Here is a 17,177-nt window from a genome sequence, read left to right as displayed (position 1 = left end):
ACCCAGAATCACATACAATTCCATTTGCTGTACATGAGAATTTCTATACCCAGTTAAACCTATATATACCCAGTTAGAACTCTCTGCTGCAGAATTAATGTATACGTCGTTCAATGCCTTTTGAGAATAAGGCTGCACATTTTGTTTAAAGAATTGAAATGACACAAACAATGGAAGCCAAGCGCTTTAGTTCTAAACAAGACTTTCAGAGTATGTCTCCTTGCTCATCGGATGAACCTGACCAAAGAGCTCTTGGAATAGCAAAATATATTATAACAAATGTAGCACATTAATTGGTATCAGAAGGAGCAAAACTATGAGAGTGATAAAGTTCTTGTTTAAAACAGGTGTTTCAATATATTTTAAACACTTAGAGTTGTAAAACTTAAGGACGTTGAGGTTCCCCAAAAACTATGCTCGTTGGGCAATCACAAATAGTGGTGTTTTTGTCTGGTATTATTTACATTTGATTGCCGTATAATAGACCATCGTCCATCCGAATCGATAACACAAACACGGACGCACTGTGTTCGCCATAATTCGTACACTGTACGTTACACACGCCGCTCTAATATTAGATTCCTAAACTGTCTGTCTTTATTTGTAGGAAAATTCCCGATAACACAACACGCACTGATTAATTCGTCGAATTAATAAATGGTCATTCAGAATTCCCAAATATAATTCATTGAATAATTAATCAATATATCCATACATTTTTGTCATAAACACGTTCTTTTTTATCGGGCATGGAACACAGAAACGAAATATTGGCATATTACGTAGTTTGATTAAATGCCCTTTTCTTAAGTAGGAGGTTGTATTTTTTATGAATTATGTATGAATTTTGACATTTAAATAGTTATTTCTTAAATATATTTATATCAATAGCATTGTACATGTCTGTTTCAGTATTTTTGAAATCAACGTTTCCCCAAATCACATAACAAATCCCTGCGCAAGGCTGATTTGCTTGTCATGAAGCGGTCCAATATTTTTTTGAACCTTAACGTCCTAATACCATGCAACTCTGAATGTTAAAACATATTGAAACAACCGATTCAAACAAGGACTTTATAAATCCCACATCATGTGAGTTTTGCCACTTCTAGTATCAATGTGATACGTTTGTCATAATTTGTTTTGCTATTCCAAAAGCCCTTTGGTTAGGTTCATCCGATGAGCAAGGAGACATACTGCTAAAGTCGAGTTAAGAACTCACGCACTGTGTGGGAATGGACACCGGATATAGCTCTAAAAGTGATAAGTAAACATACCAATATGCTGTTGTTTTACTAGACCAGAGGTAAGATCTTGCTGTGTTAACGATTTTCTACCGTATCCACAAATGAAACAAGTGTTTGAACTAATAGCTGAATGCTAAATTTGGCCTATGATGTGCTTTATAATGCTTAAAAATTAGCAGACCATGAAAAATGTTACTTTAAATCTGTGATGATCACCTCAAAACTCACAGAATTTCGACAAGTATTATAATCTTAGGAAATATATCGAATAAATAAAGAAAACTGAATCGAAGGATTTTTCAAGCATAAGCTAAACTATGTTTATTGTAAAAACTGGCAATGTAACTTTTAAACTTTTAAAGATATGCCCTTACAAATGTTCACGATACTGTACCGGGGATAGCCGTTTTGTGAACTGGGGATAGTTTCAAAGTTGAGCAATGTGTATTGGGGATAGCATGTAAAAATGGACCAAGATGATCGTAACACAAAAACAGTATATATACAATACACATAATATTTAATGGCTTTGATATTTCATTCGCCTTTTCTTTAGATTTTGGAGTGCTGGTCCTTGGTATGTCTCTTTGTACATTCATATGCCTTTTCAGGTTGCTTTTGTAGTCAGTTGAATAGGTACATATGCTGCACACAAACGTTTTTCCATTATCCTCAGTCACAGTTAACGCTGACAAATCCATGGATGCATCCGTCAAATCCATTTTTCAAATTATCTGCAAAAGTGAGAGTACAATGTAATGACAAATTATTGAATAAACTTAAGTTATCAATGAGTTTGGTACATGTCCTCCTAAATGAACGTATACATGTGTATGCATGCTGCTTATATTTCAAGGTTGGTCACAATACTTAGTTTCTCGGTGAAGTGAACGAGCTGAGACCATTTCCTGTTCTAAGTAATAGCAACATCGATCCAAGCTTAGAAACAGCTTCAAGTGAACAAAATTTGATCACAATATATTATTTATTATTGATGACTTAGTGTGCAAAAACGTTGCAAAAATAGCCGGGACTTTGACTTTCGGTCCAGCCAACCCCGGGTAAAATCCCCGCCCTGCAGGAACAAACTGATGGTTAAACCCCGGCCAAATGCCCCCGCACCCCAGAGACTCTACATAAGGCCCAATCTCCGCTAAATTTGGCGCTATGACAAAACCACCGCGGTCACCCGGCCCTGCGGGGGCACATGGAAAGTAAAAACACGGCCCTTTTCCCCGGCTATAACCGGTATACCCCAGGACCTGGGGGGCCGTGGTTACAATTGACTGGTGCCCGAAGTGTAATGTAAATATTTTTTATATTATACCGAATCTTTTATATTACCATTAAATACTTTTAAAGCGCTGTAGGTGTGTTTTATTAAACAAAGCTAATGAAGTTTTCTTGCGACTTTTCTACGTCGTTGTGAAAATAGCAAGCCGCACTTACTAGTTGTTTGACGTCACCGGTCAATATTATATTTATGATATGGACAGCTGATGATATAAAACTGAATTTTCATAAGAATGCAAAGACAAACGGACCGATCATCTTTATTTATATATACAAACAAGGGACACATTTATGTAAGGTATACTATACATATAACAGTAACATTATTGCTCTAATTTCTAGATATGGACAACATTGGACAATTTTCCCTGAGCTTGCATAGAGTTAAGAAGTCGTAACCATTATCACAGCCTCGTTAATATAAATACATCGCAACTATCCTCAGTACAGCTAATAGCTATCCCCTGTGCAGTTATTTATTTGCTTCAGCTATCCCCGGTACATCTTCAGGTCATCAAAAAGGATGAATATCTCCATAACAACAGAACATATCGTATTGATATCATACACAATATTAGATGCTGTAATTATAATGAAATCGCTCGATTCAGTTTTTATTCTTATTTTCTATTTGTTGTTTTATGTTTGAAATCGTACCACATAACTGAACATTTGTGAGCGATCATGCAACTTTCGGCGAGAATTTTGCTCTTATACAAAAGAGGAGACACATTTCCATTATATAGTCGTGTATTGCACAGGATTGATCTATTCGAAGCTCTTCGAATTTGATAAATATCACTATAAAATAAAATAATAATAACAAAAAACTTACCATGTGTCAGAATCAAATGCTTATTGATTGATCATTTTTCGAGCTATATCCGGTGTCCATTTCCACACAGTGTCACGTGCTTGGCGTCTTCTGTTTGAGCAATTTCAATCCCTATAAAAATGTGCAGCCTTATCCTCAAAAGGCATTGAACGACGTATCATGTATACCTCAATTCTGATATACTCATTTACAGCGAATAGCATTTGAATATGATTCTGGAAAACGGTATCTCCAAAAATAATGAAACTGAAAGAAACACGGTAATTGATATGAATATTTAAGTAATAATAATTAAAGTATCAAAATTCATACATAATTTAAAAAAATGCTGGTTTTGAAAGGGGCATTAACTCTCAGCTACGTAATCTGCCAATATTTCGTTGTTATTTCCCATGCTCAATAACAAAACAGAAGATTTGATAACACAACAACATGTATGGATATATTTATTAATTGTTCAATGTAAAGAATTTTGGATAACTGAATGACCATTGAATCGTCGAATTAATCAGTGCATGTTGTGCTATCGGCAGTTTTCTAACATACGATATGAAGCCTGTTACTTTATAGATAAGGAACCTTATACTAGAGCCGCGTCTATAACGTACAATGTACGTATTATGGCGAACACAGTGCGTCTGTCTTTGAGTTCTCGAAACGGACGGACGATGGTCTATTAAACAACAACCAAGTTTAAATAATACCAGACAAAATTATCTATAATTGATATTGGCCAACGATCATAGTCTATAAATGGGGAGGAATTTAAAACAAAACATTGCACATCCAAGAGAATTCTCGCCGTTTATACAACAATGAAATTCCTGTAAAAAACAAACATTCAAATTGTGAAACCCAGTTAAAGGTTACGATCGACATTGTTTTGTATATATTATATCAGTAAACATCTTATTATTGTAGCCGTCGAATGACGGTTGCGTATACTAAAATTGGATTAATACAGAGAAGATTAGCATTTCCCTGCGTAAGGCTGATGTGCTTGTCGTGAAGCGGTCCAATATTTTTGGGAAACCTCAACGTCCTATAGTTATACAACTCTTAAGTGTTAAATGCATATTGAAACACCTGTTTAAAACAAGCACTTTATCACTCACATAGTTTTGCCCCTTCTAATACCAATGTGCTACATTCGTCATATTTCTTTTGCTATTCCAAGCAGCTGTGTGAAGTTAGCTAAACATACGACATTGGACATTCAAAATCGAATGTTGTGCTGGCACGACATTGGACATTGGACATTCAAAAGTGAAAGTCGTGCTAGCACGACATTGGACATTGGACATTCAAAATCGAATGTTGTGCTGGCACGACATTGGACATTGGACATTCAAAAGTGAAAGTCGTGCTAGCACGACATTGGACATTCAAAATCGAATGTTGTGCTGGCACGACATTGGACATTGGACATTCAAAAGTGAAAGTCGTGCTAGCACGACATTGGACATTGGACATTCAAAATCGAATGTTGTGCTGGCACGACATTGGACATTGGACATTCAAAATCGAATGTTGTGCTGGCACGACATTGGACATTGGACATTCAAAAGTGAAAGTCGTGCTAGCACGACATTGGACATTGGACATTCAAAATCGAATGTTGTGCTGGCACGACATTGGACATTCAAAAGTGAAAGTCGTGCTAGCACGACATTGGACATTGGACATTCAAAATCGAATGTTGTGCTGGCACGACATTGGACATTGGACATTCAAAATCGAATGTTGTGCTGGCACGACATTGGACATTGGACATTCAAAAGTGAAAGTCGTGCTAGCACGACATTGGACATTGGACATCCAAAATCGAATGTTGTGCTGGCACGACATTGGACATTGGACATTCAAAAGTGAAAGTCGTGCTAGCACGACATTGGACATTGGACATTCAAAATCGAATGTTGTGCTGGCACAACATTGGACATTGGACATTCAAAAGTGAAAGTCGTGCTAGCACGACATTGGACATTGGACATTTAAAATCGAATGTTGTGCTGGGACGACATTGGACATTGGACATTCAAAATCGAATGTTGTGCTGGCACGACATTGGACATTCAAAATCGAATGTTGTGCTGGGACGACATTGGACATTGGACATTCAAAAGTGAAAGTCGTGCTAGCACGACATTGGACATTGGACATTCAAAATCGAATGTTGTGCTGACACGACATTGGACATTGGACATTCAAAAGTGAAAGTCGTGCTAGCACGACATTGGACATTGGACATTCAAAATCGAATGTTGTGCTGACACGACATTGGACATTGGACATTCAAAATCGAATGTTGTGCTGGCACGACATTGGACATTGGACATTCAAAATCGAATGTTGTGCTGGCACGACATTGGACATTGGACATTCAAAAGTGAAAGTCGTGCTAGCACGACATTGGACATTGGACATTCAAAATCGAATGTTGTGCTGGCACGAGATTGGACATTGGACATTCAAAATCGAATGTTGTGCTGGCAAGACATTGGACATTCAAAATCGAATGTTGTGCTGGCACGACATTGGACATTGGACATTCAAAATCGAATGTTGTGCTAGCACGACATTGGACATTGGACATTCAAAAGTGAAAGTCGTGCTAGCAGTTAGCACATTTAAATCAATGTATGACATGTTTTATGAATGAATGTTTTTTTACCGACTTTAAATTAATTTTGATTGCATGCATAATTCGGAATTTTTGTTTGTTTGAGATATTGTCTTGAAATTATTTGAAAAGGGTTAGAGATCACAAAGCAATGAACCATTATAAAATTTATTAACACCAAGAGAGCATTGTCATGACGATTCCATCGCAATATTTGAAACTTAAGCATGATTCAGATATATATGATGTCACATATACAGAGAAAGATTCAAATGAATATACTTATGAATGGTCGTGGATTATATATAGACAAACAGTGATAATGCTTTCAAAATGGCATATTTTTAATAAGCTTAATTGTTTACACACCACTGCTACACATCTAGTACCATTTATAAACGAAGTGAAGATAATTATATCCACAGTATATAATGACATATGGAGAATATAGACATGCATCAATGATTCCTACAAGTATAAATGTAATCGTCCGTACATCTTTTTTATCTGGTTTTACGTAAACACAAAAAATATTGTCAATGAGTCGATAAAGTAACCTATTCCTGCCTGTCGACTTGTTTTTTATCGACTCAGTTGGTCGAACATGCTACGTCGTCTTCATTTGATAAAGTTTATATGAAATAATTGTGTTCGATAAACCTTTTTGATGAGTCGACAGAATTACACAAAGCGTTTTATAATCAATCGCATCGACATTAAAGAATTCAAAATGACGTCTTCATCACATACGACATAAGTTCTTATAGGTTTTACAGAATATACAATTTATACATGTAAAATGAGACACCAGCGCCATTGGAAATGGCATCTTGGGCAGAACTGACAATGGTTGAAAGGGTTGAAAGGAAACAAAGCGCAAATAATTATATAAACCCAACAAATGTGCACTTCAGTATGTGTTTATCTACAGAGCTTTAGAATAATTATATTACATTAATGAATATGTCTGCATTAACATGGGAATATGTATGTATATCAATCGAAAGGATTGTTTTAATACAACTCTCAATAACAATGTTGCGGACTTTCAAATACAAGTTTCTTTGTTAAATATGTGTTAGGTACCTCAAATATATAATATTGTCGGACATGGATGTGACTTAAGGCAACATACACACACAGCAATCGAATGTCCAATGTCCAATGTCGTGCCAGCACAACATTCGATTTTGAATGTCCAATGTCCAATGTCGTGCCAGGACAACATTCGATTTGGAATGTCCAATGTCCAATGTCGTGCCAGCACAACATTCGATTTTGAATGTCCAATGTCCAATGTCGTGCTAGCACGACTTTCACTTTTGAATGTCCAATGTCAATTGTCGTGCCAGCACAACATTCGATTTTGAATGTCCAATGTCCAATGTCGTGCCAGCACAACATTCGATTTTGAATGTCCAATGTCCAATGTCGTGCTAGCACGACTTTCACTTTTGAATGTCCAATGTCCAATGTCGTGCCAGCACAACATTCGATTTTGAATGTCCAATGTCCAATGTCGTGCCAGCACAACATTCGATTTTGAATGTCCAATGTCCAATGTCGTATGTTTAGCTAACTTCACACAGCTATTCCAAGCAGTCTTTGGTCAGGTTCATCCGATGAGCAAGGAGACATACTGTTAAAGTCTTGTTAAGGACTAAAGCGATTGACATCCAATGTTCGTGAAATTTCAATACCTATAAAAATGTGCAGCCGTATCCTCAAAAGGCGTTGAACGACATATACCTAAATATATTATGACAAAAGTAGCGCATTGATAATTTCATTAAATGGACACCTATTGTATATCGGAGAATGTGGTTCCGTGTAAGAACACTTTTCCTGCGGGTTGGCTAAGATTTTGTTTCAATATTGCGCAAACTGATCAAACTGTGGTACCAGGAGGTTTTCTCCCGAGTCGGACTTGTGCATATTTTGAGGTCTGCTGGCATTTCAAGAATACTTCGTTGCTTACACACACCGTAAGAACATTCTGGCGCATGCAAATATAACTTTCATGTTTTGTCGCAACACAACAAAACTACTAAGACTTCTTAAAAAGGAAATACGTACATATTTATAAAAGTGGTGGAGCTGTTGCTCTAGTGATGGCGCTGTCGTTTAGTGGAAGCACTATCGAGCATGTTTTGCGCCCGAAGTAACATAAAGATTTAAAGCATTTACCTTACATTGTTATGTCTGTTATTACCACCCGTTGCAGAGACAATATTTTAGGCAAACTACTTAACCAATTGAAAACTATTCCGAAAACAGTGGGCTTGGTGCCTTAAAATCTTACAATAAAACTACCTCTTTCATAACCGAAGTCATCGAAGCAACGTCTGATGTGTCAGAATGTTTGAAGTAGGCGCGAAATAAAAGTTAGCCATTCTTAGTCCATACTAATACAGCACATTGATATAAGAAGAGGCAACATTCTTTAATCGATACATTCCTTTTGGGGAGTAATGAATATAAAACAAATAATGACACATATAACACATTGAAATTAAAATGGGTGTAATACTTAGTGAGCGATAAATAGTCCATATTTGGAATTATTAAATTATTAAAATGCTCGTAAAAACTCGCCATATATCTTACTTATATAATATGTCACGAGTCGACAAATATTACACTTTTTAATTCAACGAGTTCATGAAGTTGGTAGAAAGCGAGCCTTTGGCGACCCTATATTTAGACTTATATGACTAGGGCGATTTCAATACAATTGGTCTATTATTCAAATAGTGCCAACCGTCTGTTGATTTTGAAATCAAGACAAACTATCACGTGTTCCTGTTAAGCTGAAAAGGAACTACTTAATTCAAATAAACATCACCATAATGGCAAAGTAAGAGATAAACGTATGCCCTCCGTAAATATTACCAAATCAGCATTTTTGTGTGCTGAAACATGCAGGTTCATATATTTTCTGACCAATAGAAAGTTATATTACACATGTTTAATTTAGAGAAATACTAGCTGGTTATGCACCAGTTAATTGTAACCACGCCCCCCCCCCCCCCCAGGTCCGGGGAATAGCGGGGACTTTGACTTTCGGTCCAGCAAACCCCAGGTAAAATCCCCGCCCTGTGGGAACAAACTGATGGTAAAATCCCCGCCAAATGCCCCCGCAACCCAGGGACCCTACGTACGGCCCATTCCCCGCTATATTTTGCGCGAAGACAAAACCACCGCATTCACCCGGCATTGCGGGGACACCTGAAAGGTAAAAACACGGCCCTTTTCCCCGGCTATCCCCGGTATACTCCCGGACCTGGGGAGGGGGGGGCGTGGTTACAATTGACTGGTGTTTATATTGAAACCGGACAGAAGGAGAAGCACATGATAAAAAGCCGTACCCATACCGTTCCCATACCATACTCATACCGTACCAATACCGTACTCATATCGAAACTTATCGATAGTGTGAAACATATTTTTCGTAATATCACGTCTCCAACAGGACACAACGCCATTGGTCAAGGACACTTATCAATTTTTACAGGTTGGCGATGTGATGTAAACGTGACATGGTAAAAAGGTGACCAGATATGGGCTCTGCGGGGCGCAGGAAACCATATTACTTTGAGCCGCAGATCACATATCGGGTCATCTACTAGCCCCGTAAGTCAGTGTACGAGTTATGTCTCTTACGTCGAGCATGGTTCGCCTTAATCTGACAATTATTAAAACGAATATAATACACAGCGACAATGGTTCGGGTCATGGGATTAAACAGATTTTCCAATCTATCAAAGGGTTTTAAATTTTAATCTATTCATGCACAGCAAAACACACATTAAAGAAGAATAATCAAACACAGCGCTACTACTACATATTCAGGTCTGATTCTAAAGTTACCAAGCTTATAGAGCTTTTAATCAACATGTTATTGAAGTTAAACAGCATCACATTTTTTTCTGACTAGTTTCATCAGAACTAAAGCCCTTCACTAAGCAAAACAATTATTTTCAGTTTGTGGCAGGCATATGTTTCACTAAATGTATATTACCTTCAGTCCAAAAGTTTGTCGACTGAAATTTGTTCTGCATGTTAATAAGAGACTATTGGGGTCGGTTAGGCCAAAAAAAAACAACTTGTGTTTCCGGGGTAACATGGCGAAAAAAATAGGGTCGGTCGGTCGGGATTATTTTTATTTTTATTTTTATTTTACAGTTTCGATTTCATGCAAAATTCTGTCGCATCAGATCAATTATAAAAAAATTATTATACCTAAGCTTTTCATAATTATCAAAAAGTCAGAAAAAAACAGCATTGTTTAATGACTGAAATCATTTCCTTACCTTTGACTAACGTATTTTCCCGCCAATTTTGCCCATGAAATTTGGTGTTTTTTGTATACAATACTCCTTTATAAGACGCGATCGGTTTTTAGAACAAATCCAGCTCTTCAATTTCTACAAATCTATGATGAGGATCTAACAAAACAGTCATTTATCAACTAAATTTGTTAATTTGCTTGACGAAAATCGCCGATTTTCTTGTCATCTGTGACCTCCCTTATGTGGAGGTAGGTTAATAATTGAACAAGTAAACGCGGATATAGATTTATTTTACGTATCTTATTTCATTATTTATTATTTATAATTTATCATTATTCTCGTAACAATCAAACTTTCATTCATATTCATAGTGAATTCAAACACGTTGGTCATTGTTTTAAGATTCCCAGACGACGATTATTGATCGTTATATTTTTTCGATCGTATGGTATTTTCTTACCAGCCTAGACTAAATCCTGGCAATTAAACGGTATTATACGGTATCCGACCGACCGATTTAATTAAATACAAACCATAGCCACGCTTCTTTAATTTGATCTTATTAACGCTCGTGCTCTGACATCACAAATTGTACCGTTTGATCTGCAGCCGACACATTCCTATAAATGTGTTGTTATAACTTTCGCAGGGATTTTGTTTGGATTTCAGTTCATGTTCATGGGATTTCAATTAGGCGAAATAAATAACCATTGATAACTGTGGATAAATTAATGTAACGATTAATGAAATGGGAATCTCGCAGTTAAGCCTGCATGAATTCGCAAAACCTAATCGTAAGAAGCCTGCATGATATACGCAAAGCCTAATGTTAAAAAGTAAGTTTTATTTTGTACATGGATAAATAACACCGCGAACTTTATCCTAATTATTTTTATTATAAAGACAGCAAAAAGTGTCTCCTGTGAACAACCACGTGTTTGGACCATAAACATGCGTTTGTCAATTGGAAGATATCGGACAGGGATCGCCGAATTACGCCATTTTGTTTCCCTGTTGACAAAGCGTCTCGATAATACATTATCAGGAATGTAAGTCTATTCTCAGGGGACTGAGACAGACAAACAACGAAAGTAATGACGATTGTTTTTACCTTTATGTCTAAAAAACGATTAGGGGACGGCGATGAAAAAATAGGGTCGGTCGGGTCCCCGGAAACACAGGTATTTTATTTTGGCCTTATCAACGTTGAAAATGGTCTAACTGCGGTCGTATTCAATATTGAACTCTATAGTAGCTATTGACATTGCATGGAATAATTAAAACATATAAATTTTATAAATTCAAAATGTTACCTTATGACTAGCTAAGTTTGATAAAATGATCCCTATACGGGGTCGTTAGTCAACGGGACAAATTTGATGTTACACTGTTTGCGTAAGCAACTAGGCCATACAGTCTATATACTGTAATAGTGACAGTCCATTTTCATTTACCTTTCAACTGTAACCAAAACTCGATATTTAACATAACATATTGATACTGTTAGACAAGCATTGGTGATAATTATCTAACTAACAGCATGTAACTTCCGAATTGGCATTAGCTGCCATTATCAGATTAGTCATTTGGTCAACCATGTCAACGTTTTCCTATCCACCCTGAATAAAAACCGCGGCCCTGTCTTATACAATCATATACTCGTATATAGTTCTCTTTGATTTCTGGTATAGTCAAATATCAATCTCTTTGTGTAGCAGTAGGTGATGGCTATGATAAAACGACAACAAAAGAACCATATATGATCACATTATTTACAAGGTTGATATGGTACGTAATATGGTATAGTTGATTTGCTACAAAGGAGAATGATTTAGCATTTAATTTAAATTCTGTGTCGTCTTTTGCCCGTTGTGCGCCAGTCAATTGTTACTCCCTCTCCCCTCCCCAGGTCCGGGAAATAGCGAGGACTTTGACTTTCGGTCCAGCCAAGCCCGGGCAAGATCCCTGCGGGGGAAATCTGCTGGTATACCCCCGGACCTCGGGGACCATGGTTACATTTGACTGGTGCATTTAAGCTTCCATGTGTAAATCAACGAAAACCTGGTCGGCGAATGTATGCCTTCGCCCTGGATCTCATAGATATTTAATTATCAAGATGATCATTCGTTTCAACTTCAGACCAACCAAACTGTCCGCTTTCATTTCAACACATACTTAACTGATAGGCTTTTCTATTTTCGGAGTTGACAGTTCATTATAAAGTTTTCTTTTCTTTTGTGAAAATGTATTACTTTTTAAAAGGCATACACAAGACATAATACACACAAATGTTGTTTGTAATTTTATTCTAATGTTATCACTTTCTCTGATATAAGTTGATACAAAACAAAAACAAATTAAACAGCATTTAACACAGTCTGATACATACATTTACATTTCAATTTCAAATTCCGACGGACATGTTTAAATTCTTAAACAAACATAAAAGTCCATAACTTAGTGACACTCTTTTCTTGTGGAATTTACTTTTCTCATCAAACGCAATTTAGCACAGTATGCTTCACACAAAACATAGATGCGTTAGATCGCAATCTTACAAGAAAACGCACCATTTAAGGTATGCGAGAAACAAAGTATGTAAGTTTTAAATGCCTGGTGACCACACATAATTTTGCAATCTTTTGATAAGGTTTTATGTGCTGGTATACAATATTTAAAAAAAACACACCTAAAACTATATAACCAAACATGCTTTTTTGGCTTTAAAAGGTTGCAAAATAGTCAGCTCACGTCCGATTACAATTCAAATAAAGAGCAAATGAAAAACACTATATCAGTATAATAACGATATTAAATATGAATGATCAGAAAACTAGCTTATTTTGAAGGTCGGATTCTTTGATACGCAAATGACTACTGAGAAGTTACCATAACAGAAAGTCGGATCAGACAGATATAATAATTGAAGCATTTATAGGATTTATATTCGTATATACATCTGCACTTTTGAAATCTTTAAATTTGACCTATATAATTCTTAAAGCTGCACTCTCACATATTGAACGTTTTGACAACTTTTTTAATTTTTGTCTTGGAACGAGCCAATTTTAGCGAAAATCCATGGAAACCAGTTATATAAGACTGCTGACAAAAAATTAGATCGCAGATTTTTATATTTAAGTTTAAAAACTGATGTTTTATGCATTTTTCTTAAACCGTTAGTAACGGTTTAAGCCATAAAACATTAATTTTCGAACGGAAATATGAAAATATACGATCTGATTTTTTGTCAGCTATCTTAAATCATTAGTTTGCAGAAATTTATGCAAAAAATTGCCGTTTCCAAGACAAAAAAATAAAAAAAGTTATAAAAATGGTATATCTGTGAGAGTGCAGCTTTAATGGACGTACTCCCACATATAGGCGTCCCCTACAAATAGGCTTTTCAAACATCCTTCACAAATTGGCTTTAACTCCCCCTATGAATAGGCTTAAACTTTCACATACGTAGGCTTAAACTTCCCAAAAAATAGGCTTGAACTTTCCCTCACATATTGGCCTAAATTTCGCTTCCAATTAGGCTTAAACTCCCCCCGAACTATAGGCTTAAACTTCCGTCACATACAGGCTTTATCTTCCGCTACACATAGACTTTAACCTCCCATACAAATAGGCTCAAACTTCCCCACACACTGAGCCTCCCCTTCAAATAGGCTTAACATTTACATTTTTAATTTTCCCCTTTTATCTTCAGGCTGATTAAATTGTGTCGAGCCTAACTTGAGCCAGTACCAGCCTTGTACATGTGGACAATTATATGGTAAACAATTCCAATGTCTTAAAGAGTTAAGGATTTACACTGAATGGGCACATGATTCAAACTAAGAAATCCTTTAATCCAGTAATCTTTTTAATACAAACGTGATTCCATTACAAACAAAAGGCGAGCTCCAAACAAACTAAACGTGTACAGAAATGAAAACAGTATGGTGGAAAGCCCTTTCTGAAGAATAAAATATGTCTAAATTTAACAAATTTGCACATTTTGTGGTTAAAACGCACGAAAACCTAGACCTTTTCATTAATGATAACAAATTAATAATAATGTAATCATATTTCTAACCGCTAGCGGTACACTATCCGAACTAGCACACTTCCCAGTTGTCATGAGATATCTATCCCGGATCCAACAATCATTGTCCTACTGGATATTCCCTGTAGACCTTCATGCCTCGGTGAACTGTTCAGCGTCTTCAATTTCGGCACCGAGCCGATAGTTTTGCGTAACTGTATCATATAGGGCACCATATGGCCGTTACTGTCAACGTTTTGGTTGGAGTGATGTAAGTGTTTGTCTCGTACAAAGCCAAGACTCTGCGGCCTCCGGGTGCGATCCATGGACGCCAGGGAGAGCGGCGAGTGAAGGGGGGACACCGTGTTCTTGAGACCAATGATGTTCTGTTGGGCTAGGCTGCTGCGCTTCAAGTTACCGGCTACCTGGCACGTCCTAATGTGGCGTTCAGCGCTCATTTCTAACTGACGTTCCATATCCGCTGCGGCACTAGTTCCGCGCCGGCGCCTGTGACCGGAAAATGTGTCCGTTCGCTGCGACCGTAATCCAAACTCGGTCAGAAGGTTTTTAGACATTTGGTGATCACTATATTGGGTTCTCTCCCTGCGTGGTCTTGATAAAGCCGGCGTCTGTCTGCTGTCAGCTGACTGAAGGTCTCGCTCTACCTGAGCCGTGCTTTGCCGACCACTTGGTGTCTGTAGAGGCATGTCCTCTAATTTTCCCGAGCCCTCATTTTTTAGGCCGTCCTCTGAGTCCCGGTTGACGGCTGACTGCGCTTTAGAAATAGTTCCGTCTGTTTCAACTTTCTGGCCCGACAGCTCCAGGCCTGAAGGGAAGCGCTCGAGTCTTGGCCGCGCATGAACCGGATAGAACGGCCGTGTTCGCTTGTAGACGTTCGTCTCACCGATCTTTTCAAACACCTGACTCCCTTGACGCCGGGGGCTCAGGAAGTGCACGGGGAACTGTTCCGTATCGTAGTCCTGTTGCTCATGAGCGGATTCGAATGCGTTTTGAAACTTCTCCGGGCCCAGAAGAACCTTGATAGCGCTCTTTTGGTAAACCATTGTCAGTAGTTATCCGCGTAAGTTACATATTGCAACAGAATCCCTTTGATCGACAAACGAGACACGATTAATATGCCATGAACCGAGCTCAGTTCAATGTCCAAAACCTGTCACAAACAACGGGTAGCTTTCATCGAGTGGGAATAAATATATGGTTTTATTATACTAATCTCGTACTTATTTGAAATTAATATGCCACAAATCATACTTATATCACTATTTTGGCTCAATACGGAACACGTTAGTATGTCACAGCCGGTAAATCATTCCTGCTCTAGTATTAACTTCATGAAGGAAGTCTTGATAAACAAGCTTGTCATTTTAATGTTGCAACAAAGTGTATTGTTATCCAAGTCCATTATATTACAAAGTCGCGACCGTCTATAATGGAAGAATTACCCGATTTGACACCGAACTTAGGCTATCCTATAAAATATTATTTGAAATTTAAGTACGTATCAATCGAACATGTATCCATATAAAGGGTATTGAATTCTGGTTCAAATGGTTAATTCTGTCGCCTTCATAAAAGGCTGTGCTTTGCATTTTAAAAATACAAATACGTTCAGCTTGAAATAAATGTCTTAAACAAATTAAATTATAAAACGTTTTAAAACATTCGTTAGGGGAAATATCGTTTTAAAGATTCTTAGCATGTAAGAGATTCAATACTTTTAATTGTGTGTCGTTGAATATGGAAAAGAAAGACATGAATAATTCAAATATGATTTGTAAACGTTTTACAACTGCAGTCGAGGAATTGAGCAATGTTTGTCTTTAATACTCGTATGAAGCCTGATAAAAACATCTTTTGTTTACTTTAACTTTTTTTTTATAATATCATTGTATGCCATGCTTGAATAAATGAAACGTTTGGTGAAAAAATAAGAAAAAAAATGTTTATGAATAAATGGCAAATAGTATTTGAATCTACTTGTATACTTGAGTCAAGATTGGAATCCAATTTATTTAAATGCACGCCATTCATCTGAAAGATTGTATTGAACTTGGTAAACACCACAGAACTAACAAACCGGGCAAATGATCCAAGTTTAAATGGCAGTGGATTCCTATATCGTGTGTTGATTAAACATCGAAATGTCCAAAAACGGCGCTCAAGAGCAAATATTGGTCTAGATTCGTATTGTCGATATAAAACCAACTTGATCCCACTAGAACTCACCGTATTTGACCATTTAAACAGCTTGCAATATGATACTGATGCTGATGCTGATGCTGATGCTTATGCTAATGCTGATGCTGCTGCTGATGATGATGACGAGGACAACGACGACGATGATGATAATGATAATGATGATCGAGGACAACGACGACGACGACGATGATGATGATGAGGAGGAGGAGGAGGACAACGACGATGATGATGATGATGATGATGATGATGATGATGATGATGATGATGATGATGATGATGATGACGATGATGATTGATGATGATTGCTGCTGCTGTTGCTGCTGTTGTTGCTGCTGCTGCTGCTGCTGCTGATGATGATGATGATGATGTGATAATGATGATGATGATGATGATGATGATGATGATGATGATGATGATGATGATGATGATGATGATGAGGGCAACGACGACGACGATGATGATGATGATGATGATGATGATGATGATGATGATGATGATGATGATGATGATGATGATGATGATGATGATGATGATGATGATGATGATGATGATGATGATGATGACGACGATGACGATGATGACGATGCTGTTGATGATAATGATGATGATGATGATGATGATGATGATGATGATG

General features: G+C 37.2%; 1 non-coding gene across 1 annotated transcript; it reads left to right on the top strand.

The window, feature by feature from the left end:
* The first annotated feature begins 4,292 nt into the window (after positions 1-4,292).
* Positions 4,293-4,400, top strand: LOC128218638 (U6 spliceosomal RNA). The gene has a single exon (XR_008258424.1). It is a non-coding gene; the product is annotated as a U6 spliceosomal RNA (small nuclear RNA).
* The last annotated feature ends 12,777 nt before the right edge of the window (positions 4,401-17,177 follow it).

Source organism: Mya arenaria, chromosome 14 (genome assembly GCF_026914265.1).
Source record: "Mya arenaria isolate MELC-2E11 chromosome 14, ASM2691426v1".
NCBI lineage: Eukaryota > Metazoa > Mollusca > Bivalvia > Myida > Myidae > Mya > Mya arenaria.
The sequence above is the reverse complement of the archived record's forward strand: the minus strand, read 5'-3'. Positions and strand labels throughout refer to the sequence as shown.